Raw genomic sequence first — 15,685 nt, 5'->3', positions numbered from 1 at the left:
AAGTACTTTAGAGTATGTGGCTGGTATTAAAGATGTCTGTTAAAAAACGGACTATTTAGGTAGAGTCTAAAATACATTTATATGTGTAGTATGTTGTAATCCACTGGCATCTCAAGGGCTGCTTTACATTCGATAACAACAAAGACATAGGAACTTTTCCTCCGTTAGTGTTTTCTGGTCAAGAACTTTAGAGAATATACTTCTAGGAAAGTATTTTTTTAAAAAGTAACATTACAAATTAGAGTTTAAGTTATTCAATATTTAAGTAGAAAGCAGCAAAAATTTATTTAAAACCAACTTAACGGCTGGAGATGAAAAATGGAGGTGGAGTAAGTGGATGATGCAAGGACACACTCCTAGGACCAAACTGGAATTACAACTAAAATAAAAACAGCTTTACCTTTCTCTTAGTAGTACCATTGATTGGGGCTGGCATTTAGAATGAACCTTAGAAAGTAGACACAAATGTTTAATATAGTTTAATACATTTTTAAGAATAATATGTTATTTTTATGAAACTATCAATTCACATTTTATTTTGAAACTATTCTTAGGTAAAACACAAAATATTAAACTACATGTTTCATTTGCATTAAATATAAGCTTTTAATTTGTACAAGGTATCATAGTGAGGATTAGGAGGCAAAGAAGATGGGGAAAGAAATGTAAACTATTTTCAAGGGGCTCTGGAGAAAAAGGATGATTTTAAGGGGCTGAGCTGACCTTACTAGAAATCTGAATGAAAGGGAATAATTTCGAGTTGTTCTAATCTTATCTTAGTTGCTTTATCTTTTCTTTTACCTCCTTTCACTCTTCTGTCATATTATTCAATCATTTCCTTTTCTAAGTTTTTAAGATGATTAAAATTAAAAAAATGGCAACTACAAGGTAATTACTGGCATTTCAACTAAGATAGCCTTTATTGAAATATTCTTTACAGTTGTCATCACCTGAAGGCTCTCTGTTTCCTGAATTCTTTACTCGCCCCTCTCCCATCATACATAGACTAACTTTGAATGGAGGTGATCCAAATAGTTGAGCTTTTTCTTGTGATTTAACAAAGAGATGCTAAAAATAGAAGACGGGTGTCTGTGGGTATAGTTTTCATATGGTTATTTCTGGAGTTCAACTTCAGATTTTGCCTTGATTACTTAGACAAAAGTAATACTAATCACACAGGCCTTAAAGTAATTGTTTTCCAGGCTTGAGAATTTCCATATGCTGGATCAGGGCATGGGCTTTGCTGTTCTCTTGGTCAGTGGTCTCAGGCTTTGTTGGGGCCCTCTTCTGACTGTGGAGCCTTCTTATTAAAGAAACGTAGCAAGATACCATGACGAAGATAAGTCAGATAAAATTAACATGGCACCCAGAATGCCTGAGTTCCCATTTCTTTCAATTATTATGGAAACTGCCTACCACTTACACTGAATGATGAGACAGCTAAAACAGTAAAAATATTTATCTGTTTTTGGCTTAAGAACAAGCAAATGGGATCAGTGACAATGGCTTCTTTTAGGAACTTTAATTTCCATGTCCTGGAACTGCTTATTTGCTACATGATCTAAGGCAGAAAGTTATACCTCATGGCCATGGGAAGGTTTCTTAGTAAGGTGTGCAGAAGCCGGTCTGTGAGATAAGGAAGGTGGGATATTGTTTTGCACATCCATAATGAATGGGCCACACCAAGGGTGTGTGAGAACCGATTGGAATCTTACCTACTCACATCTACTACCTAGGTCAGAAGAGGAAAACACTGTGAACCAAAGTGGTTATCTTTTCAGAAGCTGAAAGCATCTTATTATAGGTTTTTATCTCCCTCTTCAAAACTAAAACTACCCTTTTCTTTTTCCAAAGTAGGCATTGTGTAATAGGACCTTGTTTTCCATGTTAATATCCAACATTTAGTTTTTTTTGTGTCTAATTAAAAAATACTGATGGAATTCTGACCATTTAATTTTCCAGAGCAATAAATAATTGATTAAAAAAAAACAAAACAAAACAAAACAGAAATAGATCATTAGATAACCTGCTTTATCAGGTTACCCAAGCCTTTTTAGTAATTTGAAAATGAATTCCCTTTTATAAAATGCTATCTCTGTTCATGGTCTCTACTAGCCACCTTTTCCCTGAAAAAGGTACAAACAGTATTTTATTGTCTGGTACAAAAAGTGATTATTGCTTAGCCCGTGCTTCAGGAAATAATAATAACAATATCTTGATTTGGTAGGACACTTGTTTTTGCAGATATTAAATTGGCTTAATTTTTGCAGGACTTAACCTTTTAGTGCTCTTTCCATTATATCAGGCTGTCCTTTCTCAGAGAGTATTTTAGCTCTTTCTTTTGTTGTTTTTGATCACTATCTCAGTCTTCCCTTGATTGCTATCCAAATATTTTCGGAAAGTTGAGGTAGAGTAAGTAAGTCAAGGAGGAGATTGCAGAGAGCTTTCTGCCACTCCATTTTCCTATGTTCCTGGGTCATTTGCTCCTCCCTGACATTGGCCTATCCCCTTATTCCAAAACTGTCACAGGTTGTGCTTCAGCTGAAATTTTTGAATGGCATGAATTTTTAGGAAATTAGCAACAACAACAACAAATCACGAATTCATCTTTTTTTTGGTGGTATTTTTAAATGGACAGAAATCTTTTTCAAACTGAGCACAGCCCATTCCAAAGCTCCCTCAGTGAAAACATCTGTGATTTTAAGGACAAGTAGGTCTAAGTGCATTATCTTTAAAAAATATTATTCCAGGCTAATCTTGACATAGAGCAGGTAAATAAAAAAGATGAGCTGTGAAAATCCACAAATAGGGCTTGAATGCCATTTTCCATGACAACGGGCGCTGCCCCACGAAAGCATTAATGCTGGGAATGTAAGGAATTTAAAATTGTGCCTTCTCAGTTTTACAGTTGTGTGCTCATGTTAATTAGAGATATACTGACATTTGAAGTATCTGCATTGATACACACAGCTACTATACATTTGTGAACCGTGGCTAGAAATCTACTTTAATTGAAAGCAGTTTGCTAATCTGAATGTGTATATCTATTATATTTTAAGCTTTTTAAAGTTTTATATTCTAGTGCCCTTAGACCCTTGTTCTTTCTGCTTGCTTCATTTTCTGCTTCTAATTTATACCTGAAAAGTGTAGCCTGGCCTATTTTAATCTCTTAGTTTTGTTTTGGAGCAATATGGATGGAATTTTGAGAAAAAATTTTTTTAACAGCATCCTTTATTTGCTGTAGTTTGAATCTTTCTTTCCTCTCTGACTTTCTAAATTGTTGGTTTTCCTTGCAATCCTTTAAGATGGCCTGCCACAGAAATAAGGTAGGATTTAGGTTTATTGAATTTGCTTCACTGGCTATATTTAAGCACTAAAAAGCTACTCTTCTCTATGGTTTTAGCTGGAAAAGCCCGTGTTAAAGACCTTGATGGAATGAACAGGGAAGAGGCATTCTGGTTTTTCTAGTATAACTGAGGTTCATCCTTTTCTCTGATGACAAGCTGTGTATCTTAATTTTTGATTTGCAAATATATCCACAATAGCTTGATGACTTCTTGAGGTCATCTTTAACCCTAGAGGTTTTGCTTTGTCTGTCTTATACTTAAAGAAAGATTTGACATCTCTCTATTTTTTTTTTTTGAAGGTCTGTATTTCTTAAGAATTTGCCTGTCAGGACTTAACCTAATTGTTTTCTGCTTGTTGTCTAATGAAACTCCCATACTTACTTTTTGGACCAATCCCTGAATATTATGCAAGACCAATTACAATGAAGCTTCCTTTTTGTTGCCCCAGAACACACTGCTCTAAAAAGTTTGTAATATTCTGTACTTGTTTCATTAAGCCATTTTATTGGCACCATTAAACCACTGAAACCTGGGACCATTAAAACTTAGTTCTATTATTATTATTAAGGCTTATTTTTACCCTTTATTACTTTTTTTCACTGTACTAAGTTCTTCTGTTTTTATTCTTTCATGTTGCTTACTACATATTGTGCCACCACAGCAAATTTTTGTAATTTTAAGTTAATTGCTCAATTATCAGTGATAGTCATGAAGTACTTGAAACATGCGCAGTTGGAAGACTTAAAAATTTCAAAATAAGTTGATGTGTCATAATCTTACATGTGAAACGTGCCAATATCTGCAGGCATAAAAATACACCTCCCGAGCTAGGCATTTCAGGGAAGGCAAAAACCGACTCTTAAAGTCAGGGCTTTTGTCTGGCACTGAAGTGTGTCATCTTCGCTAATTTCAAACAACATGTCTAAATTTGATCTTGGTTAACTTTAAAAACTCCAAAAATTTGGTCATGGTTATAAAGGAAAAGGGAAGTAAAACTGTATTGATTCTATTTGAATATTTTACTGGAACCTCACAATCACAATACTCACTGTAAAGTGGAATTTAATGTGAGGTGGATCTGTGCTGGATGCCAGTCAAGGAGGCTGAATGACCTCATATAATGTTTCTTTACTTATGAGGCAATCCCAGGCGTCCTCAAACTACGGCCCGCGGGCCACATGCGGGTGTTTTTGCCGTTTTGTGTTTTTACTTCAAAATAAGATATGTGCAGTGTGCATAGGAATTTGTTCATAGTTTTTTTTAAACTACAGTCCGGCCCTCCAACGGTCTGAGGGACAGTGAACTGGCCCCTGTTTAAAAAGTTTGAGGACCCCTGCATCGGAGGACAGTGTTGCTGTGAAGTTAGTATGTTGATTTATTTATATAGAAAAAAACCCCATGAGAACAATGACACTTGGGGACTTATTTTGAATCCTACACAGTAATATTCTCAGATGCCTTTAAGATAACTTACACATTATGGCAAAATAATTATTGTAACTCTTTTGGCAACTAGGCAAATTATCATTACATTTTGCATTAGTATTCAGTTTAGGGTTTTCTCTAAACTAATATAGTGCCAATGGCTGTTTTTTAGATGCTATTATGGTTCTTTTACATTTTTATAGTATTGTAGTAAAGCTGAATTTACTGGCTACATTTTGAAGGTGGAGTAGAGCAATACGAGAGTCAACATTAAAGTGATTCAGGGCCCTTTGGAGAAAAATTCTTCTTGACTCGAGATTGAAAACAATGTGGGGCTTGGGGGTAGTTTGCTAAGAGCAGCTAATAAACCTGAATATTCCCCCCAAAAGCTGCTCTCTCAACCTGTTTTAAGCCTATCTTTTTAACCAAGAAGATAGGCTTAATCATCGTCCAATATTCTTACATAACTTTCATTAATATTTAAAGGTATTAGATGTATGCAGAGAAAGGGAAATAAAGCCATCATTTGAGCTGGGAGGTGGTCTCAAATATAAGGAAGTGAGGGAGCATCCATGAATGCAATGATTATGCATAGCTAGCAATTATTTTAAACTGTAATGATCTATAAGATGTGAAATATAATTCTGTAAAAAAATAGTCTGTCTATAATTCTGTAAAAAACAAGTCTGATTTACTCAAGCATTTAGATAGAAATATTTAGTAATGATTCAGTTTATAAAGATTGTTTGAGTATGCAACAAATTCTGGTTCATTTTGTTGTATGCTTGTCTCTACACATGACTCTTAGCATATAGTTTTATTTGAAATACATATTTCATGTTATCTTATAGTATGGCCATAAATGTTCACATTTCACTAAATTGTTGCCAGCTACAAGCATCAAAATGTGAGTTAAATATTGCCAGTAAAGATAAAAACATTTTCTATGTTCTCGCCCTGCTTCTTTCTCCCTTTCCCCCCACTTCTCTTGTCTGTATCCTCCTTTCCTCTTGCTCTCTCTCTGTCTCTCTCTCTGATTCAAACTCTGTTGTCTGATTTCAGAACATATTTTTTCCCACTCTAGAGCACCAGCAGAGTCGCACTTCATTTGGAATACTCTTGATTATAAACTTAACTGATAAAATTTCCATAGGTTCGGCTGTGTCAGAGCACCTCAGGTCTGTTTACATCTTAGTTTGAGAACCCTTACATCTTACTCTGAGACTGAATGCCACGAAAAAAGGCCTATCCTGTCTTTTTATCACCCTGTTGGAATATTGCTACCATTTTATGCCAATAGTTATCTTCCGAAATACAGATTTCACATCCTAGGTTTTTGGGTTTCTGTTCTTCCTACATTTCTCCTTTTTTTTCCTCTGAGATTGTATTTTCATTTAGGTCCTTGTGCTGCTGAATGGAATTTCAGTAATGGGCAGAGTGATTGTTGCTTGCCCTGATGAGTTTTTTTCCTGCAGGAGACGTGGGTTCAAAACAAGGAGTTCTTATCCTGGCAGGTACCAGGGACTGGGACTTGTTTTGCTCATGAAGCAGTGAGCTACTACCCCTTACCTCATTTTTTGCTGCTTGAATTTTTCCTTGTTATTAATAAATGTTATTGTCAAGAAGGTGTTTTTTTAATATTTGTTTTTGCATAACACCAGGGACCATTTTAACTTCCTTTTATTCCTGGTGCCATCTTTAAAAAAAGCCTTATTGTGTCTTTCCATTCTATTTCCCAGGAAGAGGGGCAATGTAAGCATGTTGAGAGTAAATGCAAGGCTTGCCTAATCTCATAATGCAGAAAGGTGTCATTGTATCTAGGCTCTCAGCAATGCTAGATAGCCTAAAAAGCACACATTTTAAGGCTGTGTAGATGTGGTGAGGTTAAACAGGAAGTGTGAGTCTCCCAGATAGATTGAATACATACCATGTTTAAATCTTGAAATCACCTTAAAGTGTCCTGTGTATCAATTCCCAAGAGGGTACAAGAAAGAGATTTTTATGATGTAAAGAAATAACCATCTGTACTGGACCAAAATGTCCATCTTGGATGCTCTGGCCATATGGAATTTATCATCTGAAGCAATCTAGCATACTTGGAACTTAGTGTCTCAGCGAGGAGAGATCTGACTCAGTAGCATCTTCACGCTGGGTGGTGTAATCAGTGGTAAATCTAACTTCTAATTTCCCCCCTGAAAGCTATTTAAAGATGAGATAATCTGTTTTCCCCAATATGACAAATCCTTTTTTGGGTAGCAGATACTTTCTTCCCAGGAGAGTGCTTAGTATGTGTTGGAAATTAATCCAACTCTACAAATATATACTGAGTACTGACTACATTCAATGCAGAGCATTAGATGTTGCATTAGAAACAAATGCACAAGTACAAAGTTCTGCTATCAAGAACCTTAGGCTCTAGACATAATTATTAAACCTTATTCCTTTTTGTGTCCCTAGTGTCTAACTCAGTGCATGACTCAAAGGTGGGATTAATACATATTAATTACGTTGTATTGATTATTGCAGAGGAAATAAGCAGAGGAGAGATGTAATTCTCCATGTAGAATATGTTACGTGCCTTAATAAAGTAAAAAATAGCACTGGGGGTTAGAAAGAAAGACATGTCCCTTTAAGAATAAGGAACCAGGGAAGCAGGCTTTTTGATGTTTTTTGAAAGTTGAGTAGAATTTTGCCAATGGAATGGATGAAGAGATAACGAGAGAGGAGCATCATGGTAATGAGGGGAATAGCAGGGACATGGGTATGGAACAGACAAATGGAAGCAGGGAATTATGGGATAGGTAACATTGAGAAATCCAGTTTGACTTAGGTATAGGGTATGTATAAGCTAGAATATTTAGTGATCATAACATTATGGCCTGTAAGGCTACATTAAGGGGCCAATCATAATCAATTAGTCCAGTGGTAAGGCAAGAGATTTGCTTTTAAAAAATTAGTTCAGCCAGCAGAGTTGATTAGTGGGGGAAAAGAAGATTTGAATTAGAGAAACAGCTTGTGAGGGCTATTGCAATAGTTCAGGCAGGAGGTAAATGTTTAAGTGAGGGTTGTATTTTGGGAACCGAAAGTTAGGAACAAAAAGAAGGTTTAATAATTATGTCTAGATTCTAAGGTTCTACATGCCAGTGTAGGATTAATATGACTATATGTGGTGGAGTGCATGAGGGAAAGAAAGGAGTTAAAATGACTCCATTTGCTTTTCCTTGTTCCTGTTGTTCATCATAACACTGAGTTTTAGAAAAGGCAGAAGGAAATGATCATGCTAATTATCTCTTGTCAATATTTAAATCCCTTGCATCTCATTGGTTAGATACCCACTGAAAATTAAAGATAGTTTTTCTTCCCCTGGAGGACTGGGAGGAAGATGTGTTTTTAGAGGAGAGTTGGGGAATGTCCATTCTGTGGGCTGTATAAGGCCCATGAAATCATAAGGCCCAGTCAAGGCAGTAGGGGTGAGTTAATTAAAAGTTTGACCAAATATAGCAGACTAATTTTAAAGAATTCTTTATTGTTGAGATTATTGCAGATGTCCCTCTTTCCTCCCCCCATAGCTCCCTCCCCATGGTTTCCACCCTGCCCAGGCCCTCGCCACCCTATTGTCTGTGTCCATAGGTAATGCATATATGCATATAAGATCTTTGTCTAATCTCTTCCCTTACCCCTTTCTCTCTGAGAATTGTCAGTTTGTTCCCTTTCCATGCCTCTGATTCTATTCCTTTCACCAGTTTATTCTGTTCATAAGATTTTTTATTCTTTTGATTTTTAGATTCAATTGTTGATAAGTATGTGTTTGTTGCCATTTTGTTGTTCATATTTTGTATCTTTACCTTTTTCTTCTTTTTCCTCTTCTTAAAGAATACCCTTCATCATTTCATATAATACTGGTTTGGCAGTGATGAACTCCTTTAGCTTTTTCTTATCTGTGAAGCTCTTTATCTGACCTTCAATTCTAAACGATAGTTTTGTTGGTAGAGTAATCTTGGTTGTAGGTCCTTGCTATTCATCACTTTGAATATTTCTTGCCACTCCCTTCTGACCTGCATAGTTTCTGTTGAGAAATCAGCTGACAGTCGTAAGGGCATTCCCTTGTAGGTAACTACTGCTTTTCTCTTGCTGCTTTTAAGATTTTCTCTTTGTCTTTAGCCCTTTAGGCATTTAATTATGATGTGTCTTGGTGTGGTCCTCTTTGGGTTCCTTTTGTTTGGGGTTCTCTGTGCTTCCTGGACTTGTAAGTCTATTTCTTTCACCAGGTGGGGGAAGTTTTCTGTCATTATTTCTTCAAATAGGTTTTCAATGTCTTGATCTCTCTTTTCTGGCACCCCCATAATTCGGATGTTGGTACACTTGAAGTTGTCCCAGGGGCTCCTTACACTATCTTCATATTTTTGGATTCTTTTTTCTTTTTGCTCTTCTGGTTGGGTGTTTTTTGCTTCCTCATATTTCGAATTGTTGATTTGATTCTCAGAATCTTCTACTCTACTGTTGAATCCCTGTATATTATTCTTTATTTCAGTCAGTGTATGCTTAATTTCTGACTGGTCTTTTTCCATTTTTTCTTTTTTTTTTTTTTGTATTCTCACTGATACAGTCTTACTAAGTCCCTTGGAGGTTTCCAGAAGTTTCTTGAGTAACCTTATAACTGTGGTTTTGAACTCTATATCCAATAGTTTGCTTTCTTCCATTTCTTTAATTTGTGACATATTTCTTTGTCTCTGCATTTTGGCTGCTTCCCTGTGTTTGTTTCTATGTATTGGATAGAGCTGCTAAATCTCCTTGAGTTGAGTCGGTGTCCTATAGGGCCCAGTGAATCACCTGATGTGGACATTCCAGGTGCACCCCTTTGTGGGTTATGTGCACAGTCTTGTTGTAGTTGAGCCTTGATTGCTTTTGGTGTCACTGGGAAGAACTGACCTCTAGGCCAGTTGGCTATGGGGACCAGCTGCAACTACAGTGGAAAAGCTGCTGTGCAAGAGACACCCTTATGGAGCAGGATTTGCTTCAGTGGGGCTTTGGTGCTCAATGAGTCTTTCCCTTGAGTGTGTTGCTTATGGATGTGTAGAGTTGTAATCTGGTATGGTGTGACACTGTGCACTGGATACACTGGCTCTTGGGTCTCTAGGGAGAATATTTCTTGCCACTCCCTTCTGACCTGTACAAAGTCAGCCACTTCCTGGGGCCACCCAACAGGAACTACAGATAGATCTGCAGATTCCTTCTCTTTGTATTAGGTTTGGAAGTGCCCAGATGATACCCAGCTGTGAAGCAAGGCAGGCTGGTGCTAGTGCCAGGTATTGGGACTTTTATTGATAGGTTTGGGGCTCCCTGACCCAGCTGCAGCTTGACAGGTTTTTAGTCCGAGTAAGGACAGGCCGTTCATATGCAAAAGCCACTGTGCACAGTTTGGGTAGGGTTGTAAATTGGGTGTGGCTTGATCTCAGGGATTCACCAGGCCTGAGCAAACAAATGGCTGCCAGTCAGCCCTGCAACTGGGGAGGTCTCAGCATGTGAACAATCATCTGTGGAAACACCTCCATCTGGAAGAAAGGAAGAAAGCTGCCCCCTAATTCCTGCCCCAATGCCAGACAGTCCAGTTTTTCCTTGTATGTGTCTGGGTTCTTTAGAGCCTCGCCAGGCACTGGAGCTCAGAGAAAGTGATAGCTTGTAAGTTCAATTCATGCAGCCAGTCTTTTAAGAGGAGTAGCTGAGTGTTCAGCAGCCTGAGTGTCACTCAGCCCCAATCCGCACTGGTTTTTATAGCCTGTGGTTCTTACTGCCCTTGGGACTTCTTTTCCCATCTCTGTGATCCTGGGCTGGGGGTCTGATGTGGGGCTTGGACCCCTTGCTCCTCTGGGTGGCCTCCGCAGAGGCGGTCTCCCTCTTGATTAAAAAGCAGCCCCACAAGGTGGGTGCTGGACTAGCCCGTTGGAAGCCTCTACGCCTCCTACTAGTCTCAGTGTGCTTTCTTCTTTACTTCTCTAGTTGTAGGACTTCCATTCAGCCAGCTTTCCGGCCGTTCTAGATGATGGTTGTTTTGTATTTTAGTTGTAATTTTGATGTGGTTGTGAGAGGCAGTGAGTACAGTCGTTTGCCTACACCGCCATCTTGGTTCTCCTGTAGCAGACTAATTTTTAAGTTGATACTTTTGTGTGGCCTGTGAAGGATATTATAAATATCAAAATGACCCTTGGCAGAAAAGGTTCCCCATCTCTGTTTAAAGTTACTTTGAGGACTTAGAGGCATACTGTAAACACGAATATATTAACACTAGGAGTTTAAGTACACAGGCAGGGTCTTGTTGATTTCAGAGACACAAGGTGAAACTTGGCTACCATGACTGGTTAAAGTGAAGATACTTGAGATTGATGGCTATGACTTTCTGGTTATATTGCTATACTTGTCCTTTTCCATAGAAGGAATAGTTGCAGCAAATAGTATACTCCTTTGCTATATCCCATGCATTTTGATATGTAATATTTTCCTTTTTATTCAGTTCGAAATACTTTCTAATTTTCCCTATTATATTTTCATAGATCAGTGGGTTGTTTATAAGTATTATTTTATTTCTTTTAAAAAAATTTAAATATATTTTTATTGATTTCAGAGAGGGAGGGAGAGAGGTAGAACCATCAATGATGAGAGAGAATCATTGATGAGCTGCCTCCTGCATGCCTCACACTGGGGACTGAGCCTGCAACCCGGGCATGTGCCCTGACCTGGAATTGATTCATGACCTCCTGGTTCATAGGTCAACTCTCAACCATTGAACCATGCCGATTATTTTATTTCTTAATATTTAGGGGTTTTTCCAGATATCTTTCTGTTACTGAATTCCTAATTCTTTTGTTGGCTGGAAAATTCTAGAAATGAAATTAGGTAAAGTTGGTTGAGGTCTTTTATATCATTACTGAGTTTTTTCTACTTGTTCTATCATTTTTCTTTTGTTATATGGCTTCTCCCATATATTTTATATTTTTAAAATTTATCTTTATTGTTGAATGTATTGTAGATGTCCCCTTCCCCCCTCCCCCATTTACCTCTTCATCCAACCCCCTTCATTTACCCTCCCCCTCCCCAGACCTTCATCACATTGAGAAAGAGATTTTAAAAACGAATAATTCTTGAAATTTTATTAGATTTTCTTTCTTGTATTTTGAAACTAAGTGAATATTAGGTAAATAAATGTTTAGGATAATTAGGTCCTCCCAATGACTTGACCCCTTTATCATTTATCTTTAAAGTGGATTTTTTTTTTTTGTAGATTGAATACAGTCAAATGTTGAGTCTTACATTTTATTCTGGTATCACAATCTCTCTTAATTTGGGTGTTTAAACCATTTATATTTAATGTGAATATTGATGTGGTTGAATCTGTTCATTTTCTTATATTATCTCTTCATTATTCCTTTTTCTTGCTTTGTTTTTAATTTATTAATACTTTTTATTAATTTTAATTTATTTATTTATTTAAATTTCTTTATTGATTAAAGTATCACATATTTGTCCTCATCCCCTCATTCCCATCCCACCCCCCTCCCCACACATGACCCCACCTCCCTGTTGTCCTTAACCGCTGGTTAGGCTCATATGCTTGCACACAAATCCTTTGGTTGATCTCTCCCCTTTACCCCCACCCTTCCCTACCCTCCCTCTGAGGCCTGACAGTCTGATCCATGCCTCCTTGTTTCTGGGTCTGTTCTTGTTCATCAGTCTATGTTGTTCATTATTTCCCCTAGATGAGTGAGATCATGTGCTATTAGAAATACTTATAAGAACCGAAAATGAGACAAGCAATAATGGTTATGGTGACAGGCAAATGAATAAGTCTGTAGTGAGTTTCTTTCTGGGCCAACAGTTCTTTTGAGACCCAATTTCAATGTCCAACAGTTCCTTATGTGTATATGTCAGCACTGACATTACAGTTCTGGATGGTGGACAAATGGTGGTAATGCAGGTCCGACTCTCTCTGGTTTGGTCCTGGGCAATCTGCAGTGATGCACAGCTGCTAACTTCTAGTATGGGAAGGCCACATCAGCATCTTCCATCTCTGGACTGCTTCTCTTCTGTCTTGATGGCTGGAGTAGTCCTGTCGATTCCTCTCTGTTGCTGGAATCCACATGGTCTCGGAGTTGTTTTCTGAAAATATACAGACATATTCTCGACCATATGATTTTATTTTAAATCTTTTGTTGGCTTATTTCTTTCATTTTTTTGTTTTTGTTTTTTGTTTTACTACATTTAGTGCTTGATTTACAATTTGTAGAAAATTATCTAATAAAAGAGTGATATGCAAATTGACCATCACTCCAACACACAAATGGCTGCCCCCATGTGGTCAAAGATGGCTGCCCCCATGTGGACACAAGATGGCCTCCACAAGATGACATGCAGGGAAGGGCAGTTGTGGATGATCAGACCAGCAGGGGAGGGCAGTTAGGGGTGACCAGGCCAGCAGAGGAGGGCAGTTGGGGGTGACCAGGCAGGCAGGGGAGGGCAGTTGGGTGGGGACCAGGCCTGCAGGGGAGGGCAGTTGGGGGGGATCAGGCCTGCAAGGGAGGGCAGTTGGGGGGGACCAGGCCTGCAGGGGAGGGCAGTTGTGGGCAACCGGGCCTGCAGGGGAGGGCAGTTGGGGGGAACCAGGCCTGCAGGAGAGGGCAGTTTGGGGGGGCCAGGCCTGCAGGGGAGGGCAGTTAGGGGCGACTAGGCCAGCAGGGGAGGGCAGTTGGGGGGAACCAGGCCTGCAGGGGAAGGCAGTTAGGGGTGACCAGGCTGACAAAGGAGGGCAGTTAGGGGTGACCGGACCAGCTGGGGAGGGCAGTTAGGGGCAATCGGCCAGCAGGGGAGCAGTTAGACGTCGATCAGGCTGGCAGGGGAGTGATTAGGGGGTGATCAGGGTGGCAGGCAGAAGCAGTTAGGGGCAATCAGGCAGGCATGCAGGCAGGCGAGTGGTTGGGAGCCAGCAGTCCTGGATTGTGAGAGGGATGTCCGATTGCCCGTTTAGGCCAGATCCCATCAGGATCAGACCTAAACGGGCAGTTGGAAATCCCTCAAGGGCTCCCAGATTGGAGAGGGTGCAGACTGGGCTGAGGGACACCCCCCCTCCCGTGCACAAATTTCGTGCACCAGGCCTCAAACACAACTTATAATAGTCTTACTTCAACTAATATTGTCCCACTTTACATATACTATAAGAAAGAATCTTATACTATACTTTCATTTCTCTTCCCTAGCCTTTATGTTATTGTTGTTCAGATATATTACTTCTACATATGTTATAAACCTAAAGGTAATAATTTTTGTTTTGAATAGTCAATAATATATACATATTCTTAATATATTTTTATTCATTTCAGAGAGGAAGGGAAAGGGAGAGATAGAAACATCAATGATGAGAGAGAATCATTGATCTGCTGCCTCCTGCATGCCCCCTACTGGGGATTGAGCCTGCAACCCAGGCATGTGCCCTTCACTGGAATGGAACCCGAGATCGTTCAGTCTGTAGGCTGATGCTCTATCCACTGAGCCAAAACAGCTAGGGCAGTGAATAATATTTTAAAGAGATTTAAAAAGAAACAGTCTTTTATATTTACCCATATATATACCATTTCCAGTGTAATTATTCCTTTGGGTAGATTCCGATTTCTACTTGGTAACATTACTTTCTGCCTGAAGGATCTCTTTAACACTTCTTGTAGGATATGTATACTGATGAGCTGGTAAGATTTTCTTCAGCTTTTGTATTTCTGAAAAAAAATCTTTATTTTGTCAGATATAAAATTTTAGATTAATTTTTTTGTTGAATAATTTAAAGATATAGATAGATCCATGTCTTTTTGTTTGCATTATTTTAAAAAATAAGTCTGCTATAACTCATATATGTTCTTCTGAATATGATGTGTAATTTTCCTCTGACTGCTTTTATGATTTTCTCTTTTACAGGTTGTAAGCTATTTGATTATTTTGTAGTTTTCTTAATGTTTCTTGAGCCTGGGTTTTTTTTAAATTCTTGTATCTGTGGGTTTAATTTTTGTCACATCTGGAAATATTTCAACTATTCTTTCTTCAGAAATTTTTTTGTTCACTGCCATTTTTTTTTGTGGACTCCAATTACACATATGTTCTGTAGCTTAAAGTTCTCTTACAGTTCACTGATTCGGTTCACATTTTTTCAGTGTTTCAATTTTTATTGTTTCTATTGATCAATCTTTAAGTTCATTTGTCTTTTGCTTGGCATATATAATCTGTTTTAATTCAACTCAATACATTTTTCATCTCAGACATTTTTCTTTAATCTCTAGAAGTTAAATTTGAGTCTTTATGATAGATTCAAGTCTATACTTAATATAGTCTTTAACAAATAGAATGCAACTATAATAACTGTTTTAATATCCCTGTCAACTCGTTCTATTATCAGTTTCAATTGATTGATTTTTTTCTCCTCATTATGGGTTCTATTTTTTCTGCTTCTTTGAAGGATAGTTTTTATTTTTGGCATCAATTGTGAATTTTACCTTCCTGAGTGCTGAATATTTCTGTATTTCTAAAAATATTTTTGTAGGTTTTTTTTCCCCCTGGTATGTAGTTAAGATACTTTTATTTTATTTTATATTTTCCATCACCATTTATCCCCTCTATGCCTTCTTCCACCTCCATTCTCCACCCCCATAATCACCACAATGTTGTCCATGTTCATGAATTCTATCTTTATTAATCAACTTCTCCATGCTATCACCCCCCAACTCCCCAAATGTGATCCTTTGAATGTTTGCTTTTAAGCTCTGTCAATTGAAACTAGTACAGCCTTTATTGTAAAGTTAATTTTCTCCACTACTAAGACAATACTGTTTTGAGTACTCACCAATACCCCTTGTGTTTTGAAGTTTTATACTTTTGATGAT

The 15,685-nt window shown here is 38.0% G+C and overlaps 1 protein-coding gene across 1 annotated transcript in view; it reads left to right on the top strand.

Annotated features, from left to right (window-relative positions):
* Positions 1 to 15,685, top strand: part of SOX6 (SRY-box transcription factor 6) — a 557,752-nt gene that overhangs the window by 95,270 nt on the left and 446,797 nt on the right. The gene's annotated exons all lie outside the window — the stretch shown is intronic.

This window comes from Eptesicus fuscus, chromosome 13 (genome assembly GCF_027574615.1).
Source record: "Eptesicus fuscus isolate TK198812 chromosome 13, DD_ASM_mEF_20220401, whole genome shotgun sequence".
NCBI classification, from domain to species: domain Eukaryota; kingdom Metazoa; phylum Chordata; class Mammalia; order Chiroptera; family Vespertilionidae; genus Eptesicus; species Eptesicus fuscus.
The sequence above is the reverse complement of the archived record's forward strand: the minus strand, read 5'-3'. Positions and strand labels throughout refer to the sequence as shown.